The following is a 14,254-nucleotide window of genomic DNA, read 5'->3' as shown; positions in this document are numbered from 1 at the left end:
CCAGGGGCTGACTCCATGCTCCCACTGCAGGAGGCCAGGTTCACTTCCTGGTCAGGGAAGTAGATCCCACAGCCTGCAGCTAAGATTTCACGTGCTGAAACTAAAGATCCTACAAGCTGCAACTAAAAATCCTAAAAAAAAGAAGCAATTTTTACATGTTTGGTATTTATAATGCTTGTAATCTATAAGACAGTTTGACCTTCTAGAATGACAGCCTTTTAACAAATAATTGAAAGTTTAAAATTGAGTAAATTAAACTGAAGGTTTTAGGTTGAACTCTTATCAAGTTTATATACAAAACTAGAACCCATAAGAGAACTTTAAATTCACCATAATTTTTGAAAGTGAAAGTGTTGCTCAGTCAAGTCCGACTCTTTGCAACCCCATGGACTGTAGGCTGCCAGGGTCCTCTGTCCATGGAATTCTCCAGGCAAGAATACTGGAGTGAGTTGCCATTTCCTTCTCCAGGGGATCTTCACTACCCAGGTAGTGAACCTGGGTCTCCTGCATTGCAGGCAGATTCTTTACCATCTGAGCCACCAGGGAAGCCATTTTAATATTTACTATTATTTAATTTAAATTTTTTATGAGTTTAACTTAATTGGTCGTAAGGATTACCTAGTAGGAAGGAAGCTCTTCTTGGTTAAGTTAGGAACAGAGTACTGAAATAGGAAGTCTCATTTTTAAACCAAGTTTAAAATATTTTAAGATATTTGAGTTTATAAACTGGACCAAACATTATTCCAAGACCTCTCAAAGGAGGTTGTTAAAATTTGCTGCATATAAAGAGAAAAACAAGGTTTGCAAGTCTAGAAGCAAACCCCTAGTTTCACTTGCCCCTTGGCCCAGAGAGGAGAGGTGTTGTGCTGGGGCAGCCACCACAGCCTGAGGAAAGACTAGAGTGAGATCCCAATGAGTTGCAGAGACCGAGTCTCATCAGAAGGTGCTGGATGGATGCCTCTGGCTGCAGTTTTTAAAGTCATATTGGTACTGTTGTTTTGAACTTTTTTTTTATTGTCAGAAAAATCAAATAAGTATATATTTTAGATATAATTTTTTCAGTATAAAAAGGGTACAGTTATAGGATCAAAAAATTAAGTAGAAACACTGTCATGTTAGAATTGAATTAGAGAGGACCTTTACTTTCCTTAAAGGCAGATTTAGATGACTCAGACCCACCTTGCTAAAAAAGAAAACTTAAAAAAAAAAAACTGGCCACAATATTTTAAATAATCTTAAAAGCATCAAAAAGCTAACCATATGTGAAGAAATTGCCCAGCTAGAGAGCCCAGAGTCGGGAGGCCCTCCTGCCATGGTAGAGTTGTCCGATCAGGGAGGAAGCTGAGAAGCTGCACAGAATCTCTGAGAGCCTTGAGGTGGGAGTCAGGGAACAGAACTTAAGGCAGAGAACTGGGACTGGGAAATTAAAACACTTTGATTTAAGAGTGAGGGTTGAAGGGCTTCCCTGGTGGCTCAGTGGTAAAGAATCCGCCTGCCAATGAAGGAGACATGGGTTAATCCCTCATCAGGAAGATCCCACATGCTGCAGAACAACTAACTAAGCCCATGCACCACAATGACTGTGCTCTAGAGCCTGTGCTCTGGAGTCCGGAAGCCGCAACTACTGAGCCCACATGTCGCCACTACTGAAGCCCATGGCCCTAGAGCCCATGCCCCACAACCAGAGAAGCCACCACAATGAGAAGCCCAAGCACCAAAACTAGAGAGTAGCCCCCACTTGCCGAAGCTAGAGAAAAGCCCACTCAGAAACGGAGACCCAGCTCAGCCAAAACTAAAAATAAATAAAACATTTAAAAAACCAATATCAAAGATTAGTTGATACAAAATTTGATAAACAGTAACTATTAAAAAAAAAAAGAGTAATGGTGGAAATTCCCTGGCTGTCCAGTGGGCTAAAGGTCCAGGTTCAAAACCTGGTTGGAGAACTCAGATTCCACAAGCCACATGGCATGGTCAAAAAGAAGAAGAAGAAGAAAAGTGTAAGAGTGAACCAGAAACAAACTGGTCTTCACAAATTCCACAGGTTGGCTTTGCTTATCTGGAAAAGCCATGAGGTCTTCAGCCTTGAAACTGGACTAAGGTGATCATGGGATGCCTTAGATGCCCAGCAGAAGCTAACTAAAATTCCTAATTGAAGGATGATGACATCATTTTAGGCCTCAAGTAATTTTTTTTTTTTTTGGCCATATCTAGAGGCTTGTGCGGAGAAGGCAATGGCACCCTACTCCAGTACTCTTGCCTGGAAAATCCCATGGACGGAGGAGCCTGGTGGGCTGCAGTCCATGGGGTCGCTAAGAGTCGGACACGACTGAGCGACTTCACTTTCACTTTTCCCTTTCATGCACTGGAGAAGGAAATGGCAACCCACTCCAGTGTTCTTGCCTGGAGAATCCCAGGGACGGCGGAGCCTGGTGGGCTGCCATCTATGGGGTCGCACAGAGTCGGACACGACTGAAGCGACTTAGCAGCAACAGCAGCAGAGGCTTGTGGAATATTAGAACCCTGAATAGGGATTGAACCTGGGCCCTTGGCAATAAGAATGCAGAGTCCTAACTGATGGGCCACCAGGCAATTCTCTCAAGTAATTTCTAAAGGTCACCCTTCAAACATCCATCCTACTATCGAACAAAACTAGGCATGAAAGGTGACAAGACAACACAACCAATGGCCAGATGAAACAGTAGATACTGAAAATAGATACTGAGACACGGTGACTGTAGCCATGAAATTAAGAGATGCTTGCTCCTTGGAAGGAACGTTATGACAAACCTAGACAGCATATTAAAAAGCAGAGACATCACTTTGCCAACAAAGGTCTGTCTAGTCAAAGCTATGGTTTTTCCAGTAGTCATGTATGGATGTGAGAGTTGGATCATAAAGAAGGCTGAGTGCTGAAGAACTGATATTTTCAAACTCTGGTGCTGGAGAACACGCTTGAGAGTCTCTTGGACTGCAACGAGATCAATCCAGTCAATCCTAAAGGAAATCAGTCCTGAATATTCATTGCAAGGACTGATGCTGAAGTTGAAACTCCAATAATTTGGCCACCTGATGCAAAGAACTGACTCATTGGAAAAGACCCTGATGCTGGGAAAGATTGAAGGCAGGAGAAGAGGACAATAGAGGATGAGATGGTAGGATGGCATCACCAACTCAACAGACATGAATTTGAGCCAACTTTGGGAGATAGTGAAGGACAGGGAAGGACTGCATTCCATGGGGTTGCAAAGCCTGAACTTAGCACCTGAACAACAACAACACAACATGATCAGATCACACTGTCAAACAAAAGTGCTTGCTGTTTTTCATCAGTGAAATCATACAGTATGTACATGTATGTTCATAGGAGAAGGGCTAGAAGAGAGCTGCACGTTGGCCTCCTGCTTGTCACATCCCCTCCATTCACCACTCACACCCTAGGTGACCCTAGGAAGTCTTGATTACACTTTCCTTCCTCTCTTCAAAGCTTTGTTCCTGTGGTTCCCTCCATCGGGGATCCCACACCCAAATAGGATGGATGCTTGCTGTGCCCTTTCCTAAAGAAAGGCTTCCCAACTCCCTCCAGCTAGAATACAGCTCTTTCTCCTTTTTCATCTTCCTCTCTTAGAACCCTTTTTATCCCCCTGCCTTGTATTTTGGGTGGTTGTGTTCTTGCCTTTCTCCCCACTGGACCAAGAGCTCTTTGGGGGCTGGGCCTGAGGTGACTGTTGTTTTCACCCTGCATATCCTCTGCTCAGTGCTGGGCACTTTGGAGGATGATCACTGAGGGACAGGGGACAGGCTTGCTAAGGCTCTTGAGCACATTTGTTAAGGTCCTGCCAGTGTCACTTTGACCTGGGTCCCAAGGCAAGCAAACTTGCAGGTGCTTCATTTCTGCCCAAGCTCTCGCATGGGTGGACATATGAAGACATATTCCACTAGTGTTTGCTTATTCAGTGTGCTTGCACACACCTAGGAATGCATATTGCTCAGTGGCTGGGGAAAGTAGGCACATTTAGCCCCATTTGACAGTTGGGAGACTGAGGCTTAAGGAGGTAAATAAGATAGCCCAGTTATTATCAAGGCTGGATGTGCCTAGAAGTCACCTGGGGAGCTTTTATTAATTTCTTTATTTTAGAATATTTATTTAGCTGTGCCAGGTCTTAGTTGCAGCTCTCGGGACCTTTAGTTGCAGACTGTGCAATCTAGTTCCCTGATTAGGGATTGAATCCAGATCCCCTGCATTGGGAGTGCAGAATCTTAGCCACTGAACCATTACGGAAGACCTGAGTTTCAAAAAAATTTAAGTCTGAATCTCTCTGGGTAGAGCCCAGGTAATTCTAAGATATAACCAAGTTTGAGAACCATCAGACAAGTCCATGGCCCATAACTGTTTGGAAGTAGAACCAACACAAAAATTGTACATCATAAGGGAACACTTTCTTCCTTCCCAAGAACTGGGGTGGTTCTTGGGCCATAGGCTCTTTGGGGTCTCACAAGCTGCAAGGAAGTGCTGGACACGCGGGCTCCACAGACATTCTTGGCTTCTATAAGGCCAACATGCTCCCTCCTTGTCCTCCCTTGACTCCAGAACTCGGGTCCAGACAGCCAAAGCCCAGGGGACAGTGGGTGACTCAGACACTTCCTGTTTTCTTGGCTACAATGACAAGGGGTTGGAAGCAGCCTGGGCCGGGGTTCATGGCCTAAGACAGGGGTCCTGGAGAGAGGAGGAGGTGGGAGCTGAGCGCCCCTTTCCCTGAGTTGTGGAAGGAGTGAGCTGAGCAGAGCCACTGGGGGTGAAGATGAGGTGGTTCATTTGGTAGCCTGGTTAGCAAAGGGATGGAGGGCTGGGGCCCAGCTTTCCTTAAAATGTGAGGAGTTTCTGAGTCCTCGGAGGTTGAAAGAGAGCCCTGTGGTTCTGTCTGAATGTTTGGTTCAGGCAATCTGGGAGACTGAATAGGTCAGGAGATGTCCACACAGGGAGGCCAAGGACCTGGGTTGTCCTGGCCCTGCCATGCCATGAATTACTGTGTGACCCCCAGCACAGCCCTGGGCCATTCCAAGCTCCTGCTTCCTCTTCTATGAAATGCAGAGGGGCTGAATTCTGAGAAATCCTGAGATTCTAAGAAAAATCCTAAACTCTCTCAGCCATAAGAGCACTGTACATGCTCCAGGGCACTTTTTATTTACATAATTTTGATTTCAAGTCAGACAATAACCCTAAGAAGTAGGTGGGGAAAGTATTATGATTATCTGCTGACTATAGATGATCAAGGAGACCAAGAAAGATGTGGCCAAGGGTGTGTGGAAATGGGGACCTGAATGCTCTTGGTGGCCCAACTGGATCACTCGCTTCCTTAGAGGACAGCAATTTGGGGGTACTTGGTGGCTCAAATGGTAAAGAATCTGCCTCAGTACAGGAGATCTGGGTTCAATCTCTGAGTCAGGAAGATCCCCTGAAGAAGGGAATGGCTACCCACTCCGGTACTCTTGCCTAGAGAATTCCATAGACTGAGGATTCTGGCGGGCTACAGTCCATGGGGTTGCAAAGAGTCAGACATGACTGAGCAACTAACACACATGAAAAATCAGACATATTTGAATCATGGTTTCAATCATCTCCCTGCTGGGATCACTCTTACAAAGTGACGTTAAATTCAGAAAAGGTTTATTGGTTAGGAAGATATTCACTAAAGTGGGTTTTATATTAATGAGCAGTTAAACATAGCCCAGACATCCAGCAATAGAAAACTGGAGACTGTAGAAAGTGCATTAGCTACCTTTGTCTGAGTAGCAAGTTACCCTCAAACTTGGTGGCTTAACTAATGAGAATTTGTTATCTCAGAGTTTCTGTGCTTCAGGATCCAGGTACAACTTAGCTGGATGCCTCTGGGTCAAGGTCTCTCATGAGGCTGCGATCTAGGAGTGGGCTGGGGCTGCAGTCATCCCAAAGCTTGACTGCGAGAGGATCCACTTCTGAGTTCACTCACCTGGCTATTCACAATCTCAGGTCTTTGCTGGCTCATCAGTTCCTCATCTTGTGGGCTCCTCCGTGGCATAGCTCACAACATGGCAGCTGGCTTTCCTGAGGGCAAGTGAGTGACCTGGAAGACACTCAGTCCTCCTGTGACTTGACCTTGGGAGTGACCTCTCCTCACGTCTGCCTTATTCTCTTCCTTAGAAGTGAGTCACTAGGTCTAGACCAGGTTCAAGGGGAAAAGATTACATAAGCATCCTGAGAATACCCAGGAACTTTAGGGAAAGGAAGAATTCTCCTGACCCTCTTAGGGTCCCTGAATGAGTCTGAAAATTAAACTGACAATAACAGGAGAAAAGCATGCCCATAGAGTTAGATTTTTATGTGACATGAGCCTGCACAAGGAAATGAAGACCTGAAAAAAAAAGCCCTGAGTGCTTTTATGTTGGGTTTCATGAAGAGTTGGCAGTTGTATAGGGATGCTGAAACCGTTTACCTCAGATTGGGACTGGGACTGGGACTGGGACTTGAACTCATGTGCTGGGACTCAAACCCAGCCAAAACTCTGCTTAGGACTTGAACCCACATGGTTAGGACTCAAACCCTGCTGAAACTCTGCTTGGGACTCAAACCCACGTGACTGGGACTTAAATCTAGCCAAAACCCAGACAACAGAGGATGAGATGGTTGGATCACTAACTCAATGGATATGAGTTTGAGTAAGCTCTGGGAGTTGGTGATGGACAGGGAAGCCTGGTGTGTTGCAGTCCATGGGGTCACAAAGAGTTGGACGCGACTGAGTGACTGAACTGAACCTAACTCCCAAAAATTGTTTGAATAATCCTCCCACTCATTAGCATATGAAATTACCCAGCTTATAAAAACTAACCACACCACACTTCGTGGCCTCAATCGTCCTCTACAATGGTCCACAGTCTGTCTTGGGCATTGTGCTTCTTGGTGAATCTGAATAAATCCAATTCTTACCTATCACTTTGTCTCTCACTGAATTCTTTCTGCAATCAGACATCAAGAACCTGAGCTTCTGTAGGTCCTGAAACCAGGTACCATTAGCACCTGGTTAGTTAGTGTTAATTCTTCAGTTGCATCTGACTCTTTGTGACACCATGGAGTAGCCGCTTGCTCCTTGGAAGGAAAGCTATGACCAATCTAGACAGCATATTAAAAAGCAGAGACATTACTTTGTCTACAAAGGTCTGTCTAGTCAAAGCTATGGTTCTTCCATTAGTCATGTATGTACGTGAGAATTGGACTATAAAGAAAGCTCAGTGCCGAAGAATTGATGCTTTTGAACTGTGGTGTTAGAGAAGACTCTTGAGAGTCCCTTGGACTGCAAGGAAATCAAACCAGTCCATCCTAAAGGAAATCAGTCCTGAATATTCATTAGAAGGACTGATGCTGACGCTGAAACTCCAATACTTTGGCCACCTGATGTGAAGAACTGACTTATTTGAAAAGACCCCGATGCTGGGAAAGATTGAAGGCAGGAGGAGAAGGGGACAACAGAGGATGAAATGGTTGGATGGCATTACTGATTCTATGGACATGAGTCTGAGTAAGCTCTGGGAGTTGGGAAGCTCTGGGACAGGGAAGCCTGGTGTGCTGCAATCCATGGGGTCGCAAAGAGTTGGACGTGACTGAGCAACTGAACTGAACTGAACTGAAACTTAAGTAACCGATTTTCTGGCCCAGGGGCTGAGGGAGTGGGTAGAAAGGAGTCCAGGCCTCACATCTGTCCTTGAGCCTGTCTGAGCAGTAAGAGTTGGCTTAAAACTCAACATTCAGAAATCTAAGATCATGGCATCCGGTCTCATCACTTCATGGCAAATAGATGGGGAAACAATAGAAACAGTGAGATACTTTATTTTTGGGGCTTCAGCCATGGTGACTGTAGCCATGAAATTAAAAGACACTTGCTCCTTGGAAGACGATCAACCTAGACAGGATATTAAAAAGCAGAGATACTACTTTGCCGACAAAGGTCTGTCTAGTCAAAGCTATGGTTTTTCCAGTAGTCATGTATGGATGTGAGAGTTGGACTATAAAGAAAGCTGAGTGCCGAAGAATTGATGCTTTTGAACTGTGGTGTTGGAGAAGACTCTTGAGAGTCCCCTGGACTGCAAAATCCAACCAGTCCATCCTAAAGGAAATCAGTCCTGAATATTCATTGGAAGGACTGATGCCGAAGGTGAAACTCCAATACTTTGGCCACCTGATGCGAAGAACTGACCCATTTGAAAAGACCCTGATGCTGGGAAAGATTGAAGGCAGAAGGAGAAGGGGATAACAGAGGATGAGACGGTTGGATGGCATCACCGATTCGATGGACATGAGTTTGAGTAAGCTCTGGGAGTTGGTGATGGACAGGGAAGCCTGACATGCCGCAGTCCATGAGGCAGCAAGTAGTCGGACTCAACAGAGAGACTGAACTGAACTGAACTGAACTGAACTGAACTGAGCACTAAGATGCTATAAATTCTCCCACCGGGACAGCCTCAGGGGTGTGTTCCAGGCCAATCCGAACCACTTCTAATCTCACTGCATATTCCTGGGTTTATCAAAGCCCTAGGAGTTGGGGTTGGGGGTGATTCTGAGAGCAGTAATGTTTGGGGAGGATTTGGTATATATAGGAAAAGGCGTACGTCAAGGCTGTATATTGTCACCCTGCTTATTTAACTTATATGCAGAGCACATCATGAGAAACGCTGGGCTGGAGGAAGCATAAGCTGGAATCAAGATTGCGGGAGAAATATCAATAACCTCAGATATGCAGATGACATCACCCTCATGGCAGAAAGTGAAGAAGAACTAAAGAACCTCTTGATGAAAGTGAAACAGGAGAGTGAAAAAGTTGGCTTAAAGCTCAACATTCAGAAAACTAAGATCATAGCATCCAGCCCCATCATTTCATGGCAAATAGATGGGAAACAGTGGAAATAGTGGCTGACTTTATTTTTTGGGGCTCCAAAATCACTGCAGATGGTGATTGCAGCCATGAAATTAAAAGACGCTTACTCCTCGACTAAAAGCAGAGACATTACTTTGTCAACAAAGGTTCGTCTAGTCAAGGATATGGTTTTTCCAATAGTCATGTATGGATGTGAGAGTTGGACTATAAAGAAAGTTGAGTGCAAAGAATTGATGCTTTTGAACTGTGGTGTTGGAAAAGATTCTTGAGAGTCCCTTGGACTGCAAAGAGATCCAACCAGTCCATCCTAAGGGAGATCAGTCTTGGGTGTTCACTGGAAGGATTGATGATGTTGAAGCTGAAACTCCAATACTTCGGCCACCTGATGTGAAGAGCTGACTCATTTGAAAAGACCCTGATGCTAAGAAAGATTGAGGGCAGGAGGAGAAGGGGACGACAGAGGATGAGATGGTTGGATGGCATCACTGACTCAATGGACATGGGTTTGGGTAGACTCCAGCTGTTGGTGATGGACAGGGAGGCCTGGTGTGCTGCAGTTCATGGGGTCGCAAAGAGTCCGACATGACTGAGCGACTGAACTGAACTGGTATATAGGGGGTGGTAAGAACTGGGGAGACAGAGGAAGTGACCCAGAGAAAAAAGGGAAGGCTGTTGACACAGTGGAAAAACACCTAGAAGGTGGAGTCTTAGATCCTGGTCATGCCAGTCATTTGAGTGTGACTCTTTCAAGCCTCAGTTTTCTCATCTATAGATTGGGATGCAAATGAGTAATGTGGCCCTCCCTCATTTAATAGGAGTGAGATAGATTATGCACAGAAATCTACTTTGTAAACTGTAAAGTTGTGGACCAGTGATGGTTTCTTCAGGGATTAACTAGAGCAAATACACCCACCCTTCTTGCCACTGAGCTCCCAACAGGAGTCAAGTCCTTTCCCAGTCACAAGCAGAAGGCACGGTTGGGTCCCACATACTGAGCCACAGTTTCATCTCATCTCTGACTGGTTATGTTAGTTAAATGTTGGTGTTTAGTATACTTCAGTTAAAAAGAATGAGGTTACCTCTAAAGAAAGACAACTTGGCAACATCTATTGAAAGCACAATTGACTCAGCAATTCCATGTTTAGGAATAAATATACACACATGGGTATGAAATTACATGAACAGGAATATTCATTGCAGCATTCTTTGTGAGAGTAAAGCATTGGAAAGAAAAAAACGTCCATCCACAGGGGACTGGTAAGATCAGCCATGGAACATCCATACACTGGAGTGCTGGGAAGGCATTAAAATGAATGAGGCAGTGCTGGGTGCACTGATCCAGAAAGGTCTCCAATATACATTATAAAAAAAAAAAAGTTGCCAAACACTTACCAGTCTAGCTCCACTAATAGAACATCAAACAAAGCAACTTGTATATCCCCAATTTGCATGAAAAGAGGGAGGAAATGCAGGGAGGGACAGTGGCCAGTTGTCAGAAGTGGCCACCTAGGAGAGGGATGGTGGGAGAAAGGGACAATGAAAAAGACTTTAACCTTTTTTACTCCACATACTTCAGAGATGGTTGCCGTTTCTTTGAAATGTGAATATATTCATGTATTTTCTGTATGATTTTGTAAACTTAAAAAACACATATATATTTAAACAAATACATATTTATATAATATATAGATTACATATGTTTATATGTATAAACACATATATGTTTATATATATGTTTATAGGACTTCACTGGTGGCTCAGATAGTAAAGAATCTGCCTGCAATGCAGGAAACCCAGGTTCAATCTCTGGGCTGGGAAGATCCTCTGGAGAAGGAAATGGCAACTCACTCCAGTATTCTTGCCTGACGAACTCCGTGAACCTAGGAGCCTGGTGGGCTACAGTCCCTGGGATCACAAAAAGTCAGACACAACTCAGCTACTAACACACCTATGTGTTTACATGGGCTTCCCAGGTGGCGCTAGTGGTAAAGAATCTGCCTGTCAATGCAGGAGACAAGAGACAGGGCTTGGATCCCTGGGTCAGGCAGATCCTCTGGAGGAGGCGTTGCAACCCACTCCAATATTCTTGCCTCGAGAATCCCACGGACGGAGGAGCCTGGTGGGCTACAGTCCGTAGGGTCGAAAAGAGTTGGACGTGACCGAAGTGACTTAGCAGGCACGGATATATTTTTATATAAGCCTTAGAATCTTTCACTGTCTTTGACATTTTGGATCCCTGGCTGTTTCAGAAAGCTTCTGCTCCCATCTCTGGTACTCGTGGGTACTTCCTCCTTAGGGGGAGTCGCCAGCAGGGTTCAGTGAGACCACCTGTGCAGAAGGACCCAGGCTCCCCGCTTCCAAGATGGCGCCTCATCCCAGTACCGGGGCCTGTCAGACGGGGACCCCAGCCTCCGCCTCAGGTCTGCTCCCTGCCCTTGGACAAACCCTCGAGCTTACTCTCACACCTTCTGTGCAAGGATGAGGGAAAACAAAACACAGCCAAGAAAACCTTCATTCCTTAAACAGTAGTCAATGCTAGATAAAAACAGGCAAGATTAGAGGCTAGTAAAGAGGCAGACTCTAATCAGTCTCCTAAATAGAAATGAAATGAGGTCTGCCTGTTTTGAGGGCAGGGAGGGATTTTTTTAAAATTTCCTTTTTTGGCCACACCGCGAGGCATGCTAGTTTCCTCCACCAAGGATAGAACTGTGGCCCCTGCGTTGGAAGCACGGAGTCTTAACCACTGGACCACTGGGAAGTCCCTGTCTTGCATGGTCTGGAAGACAGACCCAAAGAATGTTCTGAGGAAAGAAAAACTGAAGCGGTTTCTCCCACACTTTCACTGAGACTCCCTCCCCCACCCCCCACCCCCGCCCCATCCCATATTCTCACCCATGTTGCCCTCCATGATCTGGAACCTGAAGGCTTGTCTGGGGGTCTTCAGCAGCTGGCCAGGGGCTCTCCACATGTGAAGATGAGGGAGAAAATGCAAGGCAAGACTTGGGAAATCACCGGCAGAGGAGCCCAGAGCAAAGAGCTCCGGTGGGAAAGAGCTGGTTGGCTGGGCAGCCTGGTTCCGGATGCATCACCATCACTGTTGCTTCTTCACAGGTGCCAGCTTCCAGCCTTCCAAGACCGCTATTCAGACTGCCATCCCCTCCCCAACTTCTGCCCTGCAGGGTTCCTGGGCGGCAAGGCCATTGGTGAGGGGGCTCCTTTGGTTTAGAATTGATGGTTGCGCTGCCAATGCCAGTGTCTGGACAAGAAAAGAATTCTTCCTATGTGTGTACACATGCATACTCTACACACAGTTTCATACTCTGTGGATAGAGTGTCAATTCATTCCAGATTTATTGGAACAGCCTCAATTCCACATATTTGGCCACCACAGACCGTTGAAATATCTTGAAAATTCCACTATGATTATTTATGCAGAAATCCTTCAGTCTCGTTCCAAAAAAAGGATTTGAGAACCAGCTTGTAGAGTCGTATATACCTCAGCAGGATTTAAAAATAACAGACAAGGAAATCGGGGAGAAGGGAGAGCAAGATGACACAGAAATGCATAACTCATGTCCTGTGTACATGCTGGAGGCAGGCCACTAATGTATCTCGGAATTTCCAAGCAGCCAGAAGTAAGAGGGAAAGAAGATGACATGGATTTCTGCTTCTGAGACCCATGGGAATTTCCCCCAAAATCCTCAGAAAGATGCAGCATGACTCAGAGTTAGAAAGAAACAAATTCACATTCCGTATCTTAACAGTGGTTTGGTTACACGTGACTGCCTTTGTCAAAACTCACAGAATAGTACATTTAAGATTTGTGTATTTCACTGCAAGCAAATTTTACCTCAAAAAGAAAAGAACCATAACATGGTTAATGATATGCCTACTGAAGGGTTTAAGGATGAAGTGACCTGATGCTCTCAGCTTACTTTTGAAATGCATCCAAAAGGTAAGTTGAATTGCTGGGTGGAGAAAGAGAGATGGACGTGTGATAAAGCAAGGATAATCTCAGAGGTGGGGACAGGGTCTGGGCAATATAATTCTTTCCACTTTTCTGTGTGTCTGCACATTTTTATTAATAAAAGGTAGGGAGGGGCTCAGAGAAATGAAGTGGGCCTTAGAAGTGACCATCAACACTCAGAATATAAAAGACCCTGGGTTTTGTTAGCCAGAGTTAGCAGCAGCCTCAGAATCCCCTGACCTCTTAGGCACCTTGCCCTCAGGCAGGGACTGGGGTTCTGGGGTGCAGAGTTTTGGCCTCAACAGACAGAGAGGCCTGACTCCTGCAGAGCCCACAGCATGGAGGGATTTTGGCATCTCCCATACAAAGCTCTCAGATCATGGAAAGCCCTTGTGAGACCATCAGGGAGCATCTCCCCTCTGAGGCTCTGTGACTCGCTGAGAGGGCCCTTGTGAGTGGTCAAGGTGGACTTCAGCCTTCATGATATGATGGCATCGATGACAGATGTGGTTTGGTGATTTTGTTTTTGTTTCATTTTATTTCTTTCTGTACCTCACCATGAGGCTTGTGTGATCTCAGTTCCAGGACAGGGGATTGAACCTGGGCCATGGCAGTGAAAGAGCTGAATCCTAAACACTAGTGTGTGTTAGTTGCTCAGTTGTATCTGACTCTTCGTGGTGCATGGACTTCAGCCCACCAGGCCCCTCTGTCCATGGGATTCTCCAGACAAGAATACTGGAGTGGGTTGCCATTCACTTCTCCAGGAGAATCTTCCCGACCCAGGAATCGAACCCAGGTCTCTTGCAATGTAGGCAGATTCTTTACATCTGAACCAGCACGGAACTCCCATGGAGATGGTTTTTTGAGGCTTTTCTCTCTGCTAGACACTGCACAAAACATTTACACCTATCATTTCATTTAATGCTTAAAGACCCTATGAAGCAGATACTATTGTCATCCCCGTTTGTATATGAAAAATGGCTCTGAGAAATTCAGTAACCTGTATGGAACACTCAGCTGGCAGATGCTGAGCTGGGATTCAAAGATATATTTGACTGTAGTGTCTCTGATCCTAACCAATACCCTCTTCTGCTCCACAGGCCACTGATCCTCCAGGGGTTTGTCACAGAGGACTTGTCTGCTCCATCCTCAGGAGAAAGTCTGACTTGGGTGCAGAGTGCTCCTTATAAACCAAACACCTCACTCCTGTCCTTGTACTACCCAGATCAACTCTGCACCCCATGATGGACTTCCTTCCCCAACACTCCCTGCAGACAGATACACACACATATACCCATAGACAGACACACACCAACCAATCCCCTGATGGGCTCAACCAACCCTATTCTCATCCCTGCAAATTGCCCCCTCCATCTCAGCC

General features: G+C 45.5%; 1 long non-coding RNA gene across 1 annotated transcript in view; it reads right to left on the bottom strand.

Moving 5' to 3' along the window:
• Window positions 1-11,901, bottom strand: part of LOC145514301 (uncharacterized) — a 103,043-nt gene extending 91,142 nt beyond the window's left edge. Inside the window, exon 1 of the long non-coding RNA XR_014060027.1 lies at window positions 11,799-11,901. This is a non-coding gene — a long non-coding RNA (uncharacterized LOC145514301). The remainder of the gene's footprint in view (window positions 1-11,798) is intronic.
• Between the last annotated feature and the right edge of the window lie 2,353 nt (window positions 11,902-14,254).

Source organism: Giraffa tippelskirchi, chromosome 7 (genome assembly GCF_054371585.1).
Source record: "Giraffa tippelskirchi isolate mGirTip1 chromosome 7, T2T-mGirTip1v1.2.pri, whole genome shotgun sequence".
In the NCBI taxonomy this organism is placed as follows: domain Eukaryota; kingdom Metazoa; phylum Chordata; class Mammalia; order Artiodactyla; family Giraffidae; genus Giraffa; species Giraffa tippelskirchi.
This window is presented reverse-complemented; position numbering and strand designations above follow the sequence as displayed.